The sequence below is a fragment of the Balaenoptera borealis genome, assembly GCF_965194805.1.
Source record: "Balaenoptera borealis genome assembly, chromosome: 9".
Lineage (NCBI taxonomy): Eukaryota > Metazoa > Chordata > Mammalia > Artiodactyla > Balaenopteridae > Balaenoptera > Balaenoptera borealis.
This window is the reverse complement of record NC_138873.1, coordinates 7230731-7245210: the sequence shown is the minus strand read 5'-3', so window position 1 is coordinate 7245210 and position 14480 is coordinate 7230731. Positions and strand designations below refer to the sequence as shown.

At 50.1% G+C, this 14480-nt stretch overlaps 1 protein-coding gene across 4 annotated transcripts in view; it reads right to left on the bottom strand.

Annotated features, from left to right (window-relative positions):
• The window catches only part of AGPAT4 (1-acylglycerol-3-phosphate O-acyltransferase 4), a gene marked incomplete at its 5' end in the record, with an annotated part of 83545 nt that overhangs the window by 31305 nt on the left and 37760 nt on the right, over positions 1 to 14480 (bottom strand). Inside the window, one exon of one of the 4 annotated variants that reach the window (XM_082404632.1) lies at positions 88 to 218. The exons of the other annotated variants lie outside the window; for them this stretch is intronic. Of the gene's footprint in view, positions 1 to 87; positions 219 to 14480 lie in introns of those variants that run through there. 4 annotated transcript variants of the gene reach the window in all.

The following is a 14480-nucleotide window of genomic DNA, read 5'->3' as shown; positions in this document are numbered from 1 at the left end:
TGTGCAAAGTACATGCCAAGCTCCCAACAAACCCGGGCTTCAGCATCTACCAGTGTCATCAGAAACAAACCAAAACACACCCCTTACTTGACACTGAAGAGTCCGCCTATTCCTAGGAGTTGAGAAAACGCTGAGCCCCCAGGCAGCTGTCCCACGGGCAGCGACACTGGTGGGACCTGGAGGTGGCCGTCAGGGAGGGGAGGCGCCCAGGGCAGCCTGGCCGGGCGGGACAGTTCCCGCCGTGTAGAAAGACGCTTCTACTGCTGCACTGATTTGTTCCGAGAGATGGGTGGGCGGGACCCACCTATCCCATTACTGGTCACGGAGCCCGGAGAAGCCCTAAGCAGAGCCGCGTGGAAGCAGCGAGATCAAGCTGAACTGTTGTTCCCTGTGACTCATCGTGCAAACACCTCCTGAATGCCTCTCTGTGCCCCGCTGCTCCCTGCCCAGGGCAGGCCGGGCCCCCCTTCCACTTTCCCCAGCGCCCTTCGTGGCACTTATCACAGCTTGTGACACAGTGACATATGACACCCCGGCCCCTACAGACCACAGGCCCCGCCAGGCACACACCACCTTGCTTGGTTCACCCTGACCCCAGCCATCACTCCAGAACCCAGCACCGTGCCGGCACATCTATGCTTCCCACAAACACTGTTTGGTGACCTGATGTGTGCAAGCAGGATGCGAGGGGCTGGAGGTGTAGTAGCAGACCCACAGCTGCTCCCGGGCTCCTACCCTCCCGGAGCCTGCAGCCCAGAGGGAAGACAGTCGCGCCCTCAACAGGTGGTATGACCAGGAGAGCAGAGGCTCTTCACAGGATGGATGGCTGCCGAATACCATGCTCGTGGATTTGGGGCCAGACCCAGCCAGGCTCCAGTCCTGCGGATGCCACGCAATGGTTGTAAGGCTTCTGGTCTGTTTCTCAATGTCCCCTAAATCTCAGCATCCTTGTCTGTGAATAAAGACAGGAAAAGCTTCTAGAGATGCTGTGGGTATCAGATCATGTAGTCAAGGCACCTAGCATGATGTTGCACATAGTAGGGGATCAGTAAGCTCCTTACTACTATTATACACACGGTAATTCTGTAGCAGGCCTGGCTCTGTGACCAGGGGAGGGGAGAGAGGGAGAGAGAGAGAGAGAGAGAGAGAGAGAGAGAGAGAGAGAGAGAGAGAGAGAGAGAGAGAGAGAGAGACAGTGTTACAGCAACTTCAGCGCCAGAGTAAGCAGTTATGATTTATGATTTCACAGTAAAGGCAATGAGAAGTCACTGGAGCATTTTTAAAGAGGCCACAGCAGCACCTGATTTGCATTTTGAAATGATCACTCTGGCTGAAGTGGGAACAGATCAGAGGCAGGGAGGCCCGTCAGGGGGTGACGGCAGCAGCCCAGTGACAGGTGCCGGCGGCGGGACCAGGTGGTGACAGTGCGGAGAGGCCTGATTCCTCCCTCATCTCAACAGGCTGTTAGCTACACAACTGAACACTGAATCTCACTGGGTAAAAGAGTTTTCTTTCCTTTTTCCCCCCTTATCTTTTTCACCAAGGGTTTCTTTTTTTTTTTTTAATTCACAAGAAGTATTTACATTTATAGTCACAATGTAAAACAGTTCAATTAATCCAGAAGTATTTAGAGGAAAACGTGTAATTCCCCTTGACGGCCTTGCAGCGTGCCCATCAGAATCCTCTTTCTTGTTTGTTTCCAGTTAAGGGACCACAAGGGACACTCTTGGGAGGTTTGACGGGTTTTGCAGGTCACACGCATCGCGGCTGACGTGCTGATTCACTTCCTTGGTGTGAAGCAGAAGTGAGACCTGCAACTGCCCCTCCAACTCCAGCCCCTCCAGCCCCTCTGACTCCTGGGCCTGGCTGTGTCTGCTCCTGGGAGGGTTCGGCTGCTGCAGGACCCCAGGTCACCCACGTGACCCACATCATCCACGCCAGGTGCAGTAAGAACCCACAGAGGTTTCGGTCTGTCCTCACAGGGCTGCAGATATTGCTTGGGGGTCCTGACCTCTTGATCATCCATCCATTTACATCCATCACCCCCTTCCTGACGACTCTCCCTGGGACTTCAAGCTCCAGCAGGAGCTGCAGAGACAAGAGCCCTACAGGGCTAAGGACCACTCCCTTTATAGGTGTGTGCCTCTGCCAGCAGCTCTGCGCCTCTGGGTGAGCTCTGAGGGCCACGTCCTCTGCCCACCCCCCACCCTCCCCCAATCCCAGCTCCCTTCTCCAGGGTGAACCATTAGGAACAGCGTGGACAGTGGCCTTCTAGTCGTTCTTAGGAGTTTACACACACACACACACACACACATGCACACACACACACACACACACACACGTGTTTTCCCCCCATGAGTGGGTTCATACTTCATCGATATTTGAAAGCATATACATATAGCTATTTTCTCCAAATGGTGTATTTGGGGCTCTTTCCATGTTACACAGAAGTACAGCAGATACACAGAAGTATCAGCAAATATTTACCGGGCTCTGGCCATGGGCTGGGCACTGTTCCAAGGCCACACGGTATTGCATTAAATCCTCACATTAACCCTGTGAGAGGCACGATGATTGTCCCCATTTTAAAGATGAAGAAATAGAGGCACAGGGATATCTCTCATTCTACGAAATTGCCATTTTCTAGGTCAAAAATAGCCAGAATGGCAATTTCATGAGTGGTAACTAGCAGCGTGGCAGTTCCTGCTACAGTTATACTATGATTTATTCAGCCATTCTGCCATCGATTAGCATTTTTCCCCTTGTTTTTTATTGTTACAAATACTGTGGTAAACATCCTTGAAAATGCATGTTTAAAAAAAATTGTGAAAGTATTTCTCCACTATAAGTATACCAAGAAGTATACTGAATTATGGATTGAAGAGTATGAATATTTTAAAATTTTACGTATATTTCTAAATTGTCTTCCAAAAAGCTCTAAATGGAAATGTCAGTATTTGTTCAAAGCAGAAGCTTGAGCAGAGGCAGGGATACAGGAGGGAAAGGGAGGGGCTGCCGCACACAGGCGTGAAATCCTAGTTCAAGAGGGAGGACCTCTGGGCCCCAGGGTCGCATTGCCTCCTCACGGAAAGCAGCTCCTCCAGCCTCCCTGCCCTCCCCTCCCCACCCCTCCCTCCCCTCCCCTCCCCTCCTGTCCCCTCCCCTCCCCTCCCGAGGCCCTGATAGGAGCCGGCACCTCATATCATCACGGTCCTCCCGCCCACCGCGATCTCAACCTGCCCGTTAATTCCTGGGCCTCGTAGGAGGGAGGACACACCCTGGTCACCCCATTCTCGCCAGAGGTGTGGGCTGAGCCAGCAGGGCCCCAATGGCTGTCAAACCCTCGTTACAGCCGAGATCTGCGACCAAGGTTTCTTCCATATAACGCAGCAATTTTGAAGCCTCTTGTCCCATTTAAAGATGTTCAGTTTGTTAGATTTTGCAGTCTTTATTTTTGCTACTCCCCGAGGGCAGGGTGGCCGGAGGCGCTGGCAGGAGCCCAGCGCAGGCGTCTTCCCGCAGCTCAGCCGCCTCTGGACCCTGCGATCTGGGGCCACGCCTGGCTCTGGCCAGTTACTGCCGCGGGTTTGGCGAACTCCACTTGGAGACAGGCGGGGCCAGCGAGGTAATGGCCCGGGAGGGGTGTGGAGCACAGGAAGTCACTGTAAAGTCCCAATCTGCTGCCTCCAATTTCAGGGGCTGATGGAAGGACCAGACCCAGGGGGCTGTAAGGGCACACGGTCTGAAGGACAGATTTGTTTTTGTTCTATTTGCTATTGTGGTGCGCAGCTCGATTACAGACAGGAAAAAAGAGGTAGATGGACAAAAGGGAAAGGGGGGGAGAGCGGAGAGGCACCTGGTTCATACTTGCAAAGAAGGAGGAAATGGTAACAACTAACATTCGCTGCGTCAGCTCACACATCACTGTCCCCATTTCACAGCTGACGGCATGGAAACACTGAGGCCAGGGAGCCGGTCCAGCTCCCACCGCTAGGAGGTGCGAGTGCTGGGCCCTAAACCCAGACAGGGGGATTTAGAGGGTCCACGAGGACACCGAAAGCCACGATTATAGGGCGGAGGGGAGAGAAAGAGCATTTAGGGAGGGAAGAGATCAGAGGATGTACTCAGAGTACAAGGATCACACCTTTGACCTCGGGCAGCCCTTCTCTGTGAGAGGGAGACGCCCAAATCAAAGGCTGCTGTGAAGGTTAAACATGCTAAAGTGATTAAAGCATTTAACGCTTGCCCGCCCTAGAACCAGTGCTTTTCTTCTCCTGAATACTGTGACCACCAAGGGTAATACAGCAATAAGGACAAAAGAAATAATGAAGGGACAGAGAGAACAGCCAGGAAAGAACGAGCAGCACACGGGCGAGCGCCGACTTCTGGGCGGCCCTGCTGTCACCCCCAGACCTCCCTGGCCTCAGCTCTGATGTCTCTCCTTTCACTGCAGTCCAGATGCTGAGCAGCTGTGAGACCCGGCTCCCAGGGGTCGACACGCACCCTGGAAACCCAACGATCCTCCAGACCCACAGCCGAATCCTTCTGCAGCCCACGTGGGTGGAAGGGTGAGGGCTCCCTCCTTCTCCACCAAACCTCTCCCCCAGCTTCCTGCTCGCACCTGCCACGAATGACATTTCTCCTCTCTCCAGCCATTTCTGGAAGAAGTGCCGAGAATTCTAATAACACAAGGAGGCAAAGTTCCTGCAGAAAAGGCCTCAAAATCCAGACTGTTCATCAGAGTTCACTGTTCAAACAGCCAGAATCACCCGCGTTGGAGATGCGGGGGACACGTGACCAAGGAAAATGGTATTTTTATAATCAATTTTATCCTACTTTAATAATTACATAATCACATGCGTAATTATATGTAATCTATAAACTAAGTATATATAATTATGTACTCATAATAGTTTTTTTTATAATTTAGCTGATAATAATTTAGGTTAAACATGAAACCTCTCTACCTCAAACGCTTCCAAAATACAAAATCGAAGAAGTTTCTGGGGTTTGACGTGAGACCGCCCCCTCCTACACCCCCGGGGAGGAACACGCCCTGCCCTGGCCTTGGTTTCTGCACTCTCTGGGCCACGTTCAAAAGTGGGGATAAAAACGTGAACTTGAGCGGTTAGTGGGAGCTGAGTCAACAGGGAGGTTTGGGGCCAGCTCTGACCTCGCCAGCCCCGAGGGAGCCCACGGAGACCCTGAAAAGAGGATGGAGTTCAGTAAACAAACGCACATTCACACTATGGCGCGCACATTCACACTATGGCGCTCGATACAGAATCCGGGACTTCTGATGCGAGACCAGCTGCCGCCTGGTCCCCCCGTCTGCCCACCAGGTCTATGGTGGAGCCGCCCAGCCTTAGCACCCCACTCACAGCCCCATAACCGGCTCCAAACGCGGGTGAAGTCGGTTCCTCCCTGCCTAGCTATGCCCCGTGGACCATGCTCATCCCTTCCTCTCTTTTCCTCATGTCTGTTTTCCCTGCCTCGCCTTACCCATCCTTCTAGGCTCAACACATGCCCGTATTTCCACGAAACCGCAGGCCCCGGGCCACCCAGACACAGGTCTTCCTAACTTCCTGCCTCTATCTGGGCTCCACGCAGTTGGGCACTTACTTGTATTTTGTTTTGAATTATTTCTAGCTAATTCCCCAGCATATACGTTTTGGCCACAACCAGATTTCAGCACTTTCTTTCCATGACACCGAACTAGGGACCCAATTGTACTTGCAACATTTCAACCCACATCCCAGTCATCCAAGCATCTGCTTTTCCCACTTAGGTGCCCAGGTCATTGACTGATGCTGAGGCAAGAAGCCTACAAACAGATGCACAGTATATCTATAGGGCTATTAACTTTTCATAGGGTGATTAGAAAAACAATGTCTGAAAAGGTTCCTTAGAATGAAGGGAAGTGTGGGAAGCCCTGCAGGACCTCTCTGATAGAGACGGACCTGCTACAAGCTGGCAACGCAACAAGCCAACTCCTGTGGACCCTGCAGCATCTCCAACACGTCCTCGCAGCCCAGGGGAAGTGCCTGTTTCCATGCAGGCTTTGCCCTTGGCAGGGCATGGAGGCAATGGACTTGACCTGCTGGCTATGTTCTTGGAGTTCAAATCTTAAAGAGCTAATGCTGCCACATTGTAACCTTTCTCTCTGAGCCTTGAGATGGCAGGTCAGGGTGATGAGGGGCCGTGAGAACACTTGCCTGAAAGGGGATGAAGTGCTGCTTCTATCCCGACTTACATCCTGCACTGAAGGAGACAGGAACCGGGTAACTGGTGTTGAGATAGAATTGGACCGAGAGCAGCTGGTATAAATGCTACAGGCGTTTACATTATGCACAGGGAGTGAGTAACATTAGGAACAGAAAAGCAGCTTTCCACCAAGTGGAGCCGACACTCGGCTGCCAATTATTGGGTCTCACTTTCAGGACCAGGCAAAACATCAAGAAGTACGACTGTCCTGAGTGATGTTTAAAAAAGCCAGGTTGAAGCCCTTTGCTTCCCACCCTCAATCAAAACCCCGAGGTGGGAGGACAGGGAAAGGAAGGGTCTAGAACCCCACCTCCACCCCCCCACTCTGGTGCCCCGATAGTCTGGCTTCTCAAAATTCCCTTCCAAGAAAGCAGCTCAGAAATCTCTGAGCCCTGACACCTGTGCCATCTGATCTTCCAATCCCCAAGCATCAGTGTCCTTGTTCATCCAGTAATCAAATATTGAGGCAGTAATGTTGGTAGATGCCAGGGGCTGGAGGGTAGGGGGGTGGTGGGGAGGGAGAATGGGGAGTTAGTGTTTAAAGGGGACAGAGTTCAGTTTAGGAAGGTGAAAAATTGGGGAGATGGATGATGGTGAGAGTTGCACAACAATGTGAATGTACCTAGTGCCACTGAACTGTACAGTTAAATATGGTTAAAATAGTGTGTTTTATAATATGTGACTTTTACCACAATAAAAAAACACTTAAAGAAATATATCAAGGCAGAGTCCACCAGATGCCCAGCACCAGTGCAGGGGCCTGGACATGGCAGTGAACAGACACACTCTAGCAGGGGAGACAGGCAGTAAAGAAGCAAACAGCACACAGATGTATAACGTGGTAGCTGGACGGCTACAAGTGCTGTGAGGGCAAAGGGAAGGGGAAGGGCTGGGGGACAGGGTCTGCGGGGAGGGCTGATCTTTCACAGATGGCCCAGAGGGTGCCTCCCAGAAGTCTCTGAAGTTTAGCATGAAGCTGCCGTGATCTACTTGAAATGTGACCTGCTAGAAGGGAACCTTTCCCAAATACGGGACTTGTTTTGTTCACGGGTGTGTTTCCAGGGCTGAGAGCTGGGGACCCACTGAGAGGGTGGCTTCGGCTGCTGCATAGAGGGTGACGTCAGCGGGCTCGGGTGGAGAGGCTGGCCACAGGGGGTGAGCTGCTGCAATCAGCCAGGAGAGAGGGGACCTGGGCTTGGTGGTGGTGGCCGTGTGGAAGAGGAGTCAGGTCCAGGGTGATGTTGAAAGCGGGGAGCACAGGATTGGCTGTTGGGCTGGATGTGGTAGGAGAGAAGGTTGAGGGGTGATTCTAAGATGTTTGCACTGAACAGCTGGGGATGGACCTGCTGTTGAGAGAGTTGGGAAGCAGTGGGAGGGAGGGGCAGGCGGCAGAGGAACTGGGTTTGGGTTGGGACACGTGAGCCTAGCGCGGGGCCAGCATCCTGGCTCAGAGGAGGTGCACGGGGACCGGTTCGGCCCTGCCCTAGCCTCGCTCTGCCCCAGCCTTTGACTGTTCCTTCCCTGTCACCACTCCCCTTATCTGTGGCCACTTCTATTTCTCCCCCAGACCCGGCCAATCATTCTCCTCACACCTTCCCACTCACTCGTCACCAGTGAGAGTTACTGGTCAGGCTCCCACCCTGTCCAGCCCTTGGCAAGACGAGAAATCCGGCGTCACTATGCCTAGAGGCACCCGAAGCTTGGGAGTAGCAAGCACCATCAGGGCCCAGATTTTGTTCTATAAAATCCACTTCCCCACCGTGTTGCCTGCCCAGGGCACACTACCCACCATGAGGTGAAGCAGCAGTGCATAGACTGTTCTTGTGGACCAACCTGAACCTGGACCCACCCAGCATTTATGTCTAACTCACAGTTTATCATCCGGGGGGGGAGGACCAGGTTAAAGGCCACTCCAGTGAGCGCCCACACATACCCAGAAGGTGGGACACTCTACAGGTCGGGGTACCCTAAGCTAAGAAAGACTTAAAAGACGAAACAACCAAATGCAATGTATGGACCCTACTGAAATCTGAACTTAACACTCCAAATGCTTAAAAAAAAAAAAAAAGTTTGGAAACAACTGGAGAAATCTGAAGATAGACAGTATTACATGATACTAAAAAAAATTACTAACTTTGATAGTTGTGATAACAATGTGGTTGTTTTGAAGATGTCCTTATTCTCTGTAAAACACACCTCATGATAATTTGGGGTGGTAATTCATAACATAAAATATCTGGGATTCGCTTTATAAATTTTCAGCAATTGATCAATGAATAAGAATTCCGTATAACAAAGTATGTACAATATTTAAATCCAAGTGCTGTGAATATGGGGAATCCCTCTGCTATTCTCTTTACTCTTACATGTATTTAAATGCTTCGTAAAAAGAAAGTGAAAGGAGGCAAGTTTCCTCTTACTCAGAAGAGTACGTCCAGGGTCAAAGGCAGCCCCCAGACACCTCAGTCCTGCCTCAACCACTCGCTGCCACGTCTCTAGGGGCAACCATGGGCGAGACAAAGACGGAAACCCTAAGAATATACCCGTGTGTAAAATGCAGACCAAGGCCACACGGGGATTTCCGTTTCTGAAATTTCTGAGATGAAGACTACAATACAACTTGAAAATGCCTTACATTTCAATGCCACTCTATTAAGCAGTTAAAAGGTCTAAAGTCCCCAGAGTGTGAAGGTATTCACTTCTCTGCTCTCCTCTGCTCGCCATGCGGAGTAGTGAGAAATTCTCGAAAGCTGGCATTGTTCCATTGTCCCCAGGGTCACCAGGTAAAGTCCAGGCCACAGAGGACTCAGGCCGCAGGGCTTGGACCCCGGAGCTCAGCCCTTCTCAGAGTGACTGCGAGGAACTGCACCTCCCCCTGCCTCAGCATCCTGAGGGCTAAGGGGGGCCAGTGCCCACGCGTAGGCTGTGCTGAGGCGCTGAGTCAGTGCCCGGTGGGGGGCGCAGGGAAGCCAGGTGACTGCTCTTTGACAGTTACTGCCTTTGGGTGATGTCTCTGACCTCAGTCAGATGAGCCAGTACTTAGCGCGTTCTCCGCCGGGTCTCAGCATCCCAGGGGAGAGATGGAGCACGTGTAAGCTGTGGGGCTCCTACAGGACTTGACAACAGCAACATCCACGCTAAGGGGGAATTTTTCAACACATCGCGAAGGATCTGGCTGAGAGCAGACACTCGAGGGACCCCTACCCCTCTCCTCCCTCCAACCCTTCACACACCGACACTGCTCCTGTTGTTCTGGTCCAAATCCTAGGGCCCCTCAAGACACACATCAAAGGTCCTCCTTTGGAAAGCGGCCCCAGACCCCAAGTTCTGCAGGGTCCTTGCCTTCTGGTCTCATTGGTGCCTTCTACTTAGCGAGGGCGGGTATAGGCCTCAGGACTTGTCCACACTCTTGAGCGGTGACTGAAATGTGGGGTCGTTCCAATTCCCAGAAGCTTCTGGAAGCTTAGACTTCTACTACCTCCCTCCCCCTAAGGCCCCAGTCAGAGTGGTCCACCCAGGATTACTTGCTAAGTTGTTTTAAGGAAAGAAATACCTCTCGAAGCCAAGAAGTATGAAGGCCGTGGGCGTATTCTGCGCTGTTTCCCTTCCCGTGCGCACAAGGATGTTACAACCTGGTGAAGCCTCGGGTCCGAATGTTCCACTTGAAGATGGAAGGCCCTTCCCTACGTCATGGAATGCAAGTCACCCTTCTGAGGCCAGGGTGTGCGCTACAGCTACGTGGGCGAACACACTCCAGCAGTGAACCTGGAAATGATGTGTAAGATGGTTTTCTCAAAGTAAAACTGTAAAAACAAACACCAAGGCACGGACCAGAGATATGCAAGAGGCACCTTAAAGAGAACACGTGGATTCCAGGCCAAGACTCAGGCACCAGCTTTATTTCTAGAAATGGGCACGTGGTGGAGAGAAAAAAAGCAACCGGAGGGCACACTGGTACTTCAGGAGGAAAGGCTGTGCTCACCGCCGGGAGCAATGACGGCCCGACACGCTTCTCACACTGCACACCAGTCCCTGGCGGGGTCACTGCACAGCTACCCAGTGCAAAGTTACTCACCCACTTCCTGGATGTGACCCGAACTCACATGCAGATCAGCCCTCGGGGCAAAAGTGTGTTGATCAGCAAATAGGAGCATTCACTCCATCTCATTCTCTCCCCTGAGAAGCAGATTATTACCTGCATTCTCATTTTTATACCTCAGTGTTTCATAAGATTGCTTAGTATGAGTTCAACAGAAACTGATTAAAATAATAGTAGAGCAAATGCCTAAAAATCTGGGGCTCAGACTCTGGAATGTGGTACTTTTAAGGGTACAAGCAGCTTTGGGGCACTCCGTCCACCTCCCCGCTATGGCTTGGAGCTCCTCTACAAACAGCCATGGTGCACGTTGCCAAAATTTTAACTTATAGCAAACTCACAGGTCATCTGCTCACACCACTAGTGTCCCCTGCCATCCACTGCCACTACACCAGCCCGTCAGTCCACCAGTGCCACCGGTTCCGTGTCTAGGGCCATCAGCCCTTTTCCATTTTCACAGTTGTCTCCATCATCCCTTGATGACCTTCTGTCTGGTCTCTCTGCCTCCAGTGTCACGTGCTCCTCTCGTCCAGTCTGTGCCCAGTGCCAGCTTAACCCCGTCCGCGCCCTCACCGAGCCCTCACCATCTACACAGGAAGTGAGACTCCTTACCCAGCCCCTACTGCTTGGCGCACCCTCTTTCTGCCACGTACCTTGAGCTAAGGTCAAGTTGAGCTACATGCTGCTCCCGGAACTAGCTAGACAGAACTCTGTGTACCTACCCCTGGCCTCTTGCCAAGCCCTTCTCTTGGCCGGAAAGGCTCTTCTTTTCCATAGAACTTCCAAACCTTATCTGTCTTCCAAGCTTCAGCTCAAACGAGATCTTGCCCATGGAGTTTCTCTTGACCACACCCCAACCTCCATTAGAAGTAATTTGTCTTTCTTCTAAATCCCCCCTTAGGGACACTGTGCCAATGGCACTCTGAAGTCAGACAGACCTGATCTGAATTCCCATTCCATCACTTACTAGCTCCATGACATGGGCATATTCCTTAACCTCTCTGACCTTCAATTTTATCTATAAAAAAGGAATAATAAAATATCACTCACAAAATTATTATGAACACTGAATGAGACTAATGTTTGACCAATGTCTGCATAAGAACTACAGCCAACAGCGGCGATGGGCAATCACCTTCCTTCCTTGGATCTTATGTTCTTTCTCACACGTTCAGTGCTGTTTGCTTTGGGTTGGTGTTCCTTCTACATGGACCATATCGTCCCTCGGGGAGGGTTTTGTCTCCTCCAATTTGTTGTCATGCTGCCCACAGAAGGCAGAATAGGACTGGCACAGATATCCACGAATATTTGTCATTTCATAGCTGGTGATGGCATGACTTGCAGCTAAGAGAAACTTCACAAAGATCCAAATCATGTCAAGAATCAGTTAAGGACGGTAGAGTCCTCGGACCCATTTAAACACTTAAAAACAATTTTTTTAAAGCAACATTAAGAAACGACTAATCTCCTCAGGAACACTTTAAGCAGAGTTTAAAATCTACTGAAGATAAATACCTACTCTAAGTTTTCATCCATTTAATGTCCTCTCTCACCTTCCCCTCATCGAAATATGGTGAGACTTATGTTCATAATTCACATTCATTACTCAGAGAAATACATATATTGTGATTTTTTAACAGGATAAAAAGGAATTGAGATGCTGAAATATACACAGTTCACAAAATAAATTTTAGGGCCAGAAGTGTGAAAGAGACACTATGCTGGAATTGTTTCTTAAAAAACTTTTTCTCCACGTGAGACTTTGCTTCCTTCTCTCAGCCTAGGAGGCCATGGAGACTTTGCCCCTTTGGCCTTTTCCAGTACAGGACCAACTTCTTTGCCAGAGTAACTTTTCATTATTGAGGATAATGTGCAGATTGTTTACTCTTCCTTGACTTGTAATAAATGAGGTCACCAGAGAGTTCTGGATCTATCCTAACATCAGTTATTTCCTGAGAAACTTCTTGTTTTCAGTAAGGTAATATTCTGTCCCTATTAAAGGTTGCCAGATAGAATGCAAAGTGCCCAGTGAAATTTGAATATCAGATAATCTTCAAATTGTTTTTTAGCATAAGTATGTCTCCTGCAATACTAGGTGAAAGATATACTAGTGTATGAGCCGTGCAATGTCTGGAACATAACTCAATGAAAATTATTCGTTGTTTATCTGAAATTCTAATTGAACCGGGAGTCCTGAATTTTTATTTGCTGAATCTGGCAGTCGGAGTCGTTATCAACCCAGCAGTAACCATGGCAACAAGCACTGCTGGGCTCTAGGAACAAGCTGGAAACCAACGGTCAGCGTTCAACAGCCATCCATAGCCCCACGGGGCTCTCACCAGCACCACCTCGTACACCCCGAACGGCCGTCTGGTCAAATGGGCGTTTACTCCCCATTTGACAAATGACAAAATGGAAGCCACGTGGCTTTTCCAAGGTCACACAGATTTGGGGGAGCAGGACCACTGCACTTGACGGCTGCGACCTGGAATTCCCGGAAGCCGATGGCACATTTCTGTCGTCCTGCGGCCTCATGAACATGCAGAACACGTGTTTCTGAGAATCTTAGCAATTTTCAAATAAACCTGTGTTTCAATTATATCTCAGTCTAACTCTCAAAGGTCCCTGGGAAATCATTTTACTGGGGTTTGTCTGAGCTGCGTCTAATCGAGTCGTGAAGCCAGTGAGTGGGCACAACAACCAGTTACTAAACCCTAATTGCTTGGCAGCCCTGGGAACACCAAGGCCAAGAATTACGAGGCTCTGCCATCTGTGAACTGTCCTAGGTAATCCCCATCCCGTCTCATTACCAAGGCAAATTAATGTGGGCCGAGCCCAAGGCTGATGCAAGGTCTCCAGCACCCAGAGTGCTTGCAAGGCAGCGAGAACGAGGGCGGGGTCACCCAGCCCAGGCTGACTGCTGGGGGGACGGTGGAAGGACATAACTGAGATGGAGGTGGAAGTAAGGGAGAGGGGGAGTCAAGGATCCAGGCAGGAAGGGAGAACCAGTATCTACTGAGCACATACTGTAGGCAGGCAGTGAGCCTGTCACCTGCTACAACTCATTTATCTGACCCCAGACTCACGTGGCAGGATTAGTAGAACTCCATACAGATGCAGAGACTGAGGCTCAGAAAGTTCTAGTAACTTGCCCAGGGTCACAAAGAGAGTAAAGATTTCTATCTGGTTTGTGCACCCCCAGGACCCAGGCCACTGGGGTCAGTGGGAGGGCCCAGCCTTGCACTGTCACTCAACTTCCTTCCGCTTTACTCTTTCCATCACCCCTTCTTCACCTACCATCCCCCAGCCCCCTCACTGCCACCCCAGAAGAGGCCAAACAGGAACTGTGGTGCAGTTCTTTTGAATATTTGTTTTAGTTTCAATAAAGTGCTGTACTTGGGCAGGCCCTGTGCTCTAGGTAACATTTTCCCAGTTCTGAATGCATACTGTTCTCACGTTAACATGCCTGAAGTCGAGCGCATCTTACTATCCACAGTGTGCCTAGTTTAATTTCTTTTTCTTAGAGATATATAAAATAAGGATGCACCTTACAATCAATGACATCTTAGATTCTATGAAATACAGAAATTTAAAAAACAGGGTGACCTTATCAAGCTGGGTCTTAGATGGGATGTATCCTGTATGTGGTCATGTGTTTGGAAAGGGCCAGGAGTTGGGAGTTGGAAAGGAAGGATGAATAGGTGGAACACGTGGGATTTTTAGGGCAGGTAACTATTCCGTAAGACACTGTCACGGTGGATACATGATACTATGCATTGATCAAGACTCACAGAATGTACAACACAAAGAGGGAACCCTGTTGTAACCTATGGACTTTAAGAATATCAGTGTATCAACAATGGTTCATCAATTGTAAAAAAGGAACCACACTAGTGCAAGAAGTTAAACTAGGGGAAACTCTGTGTGTGTGTGTGTGTGTGTGTGTGTGTGTGTGTGTGTTGAGGCAAGGGGTGGCCAGTGTATGGGAACTATCTGTACGTTCTGTACAATTTTTCTGGAAACCTAAAACTGCTCACAAAAAATAAAGTTTATTAATTTTAAGAAAACACAAGATGGTGAGTTGATCCTTTTATATTTCTTCCATAAAAAAATGTTACAG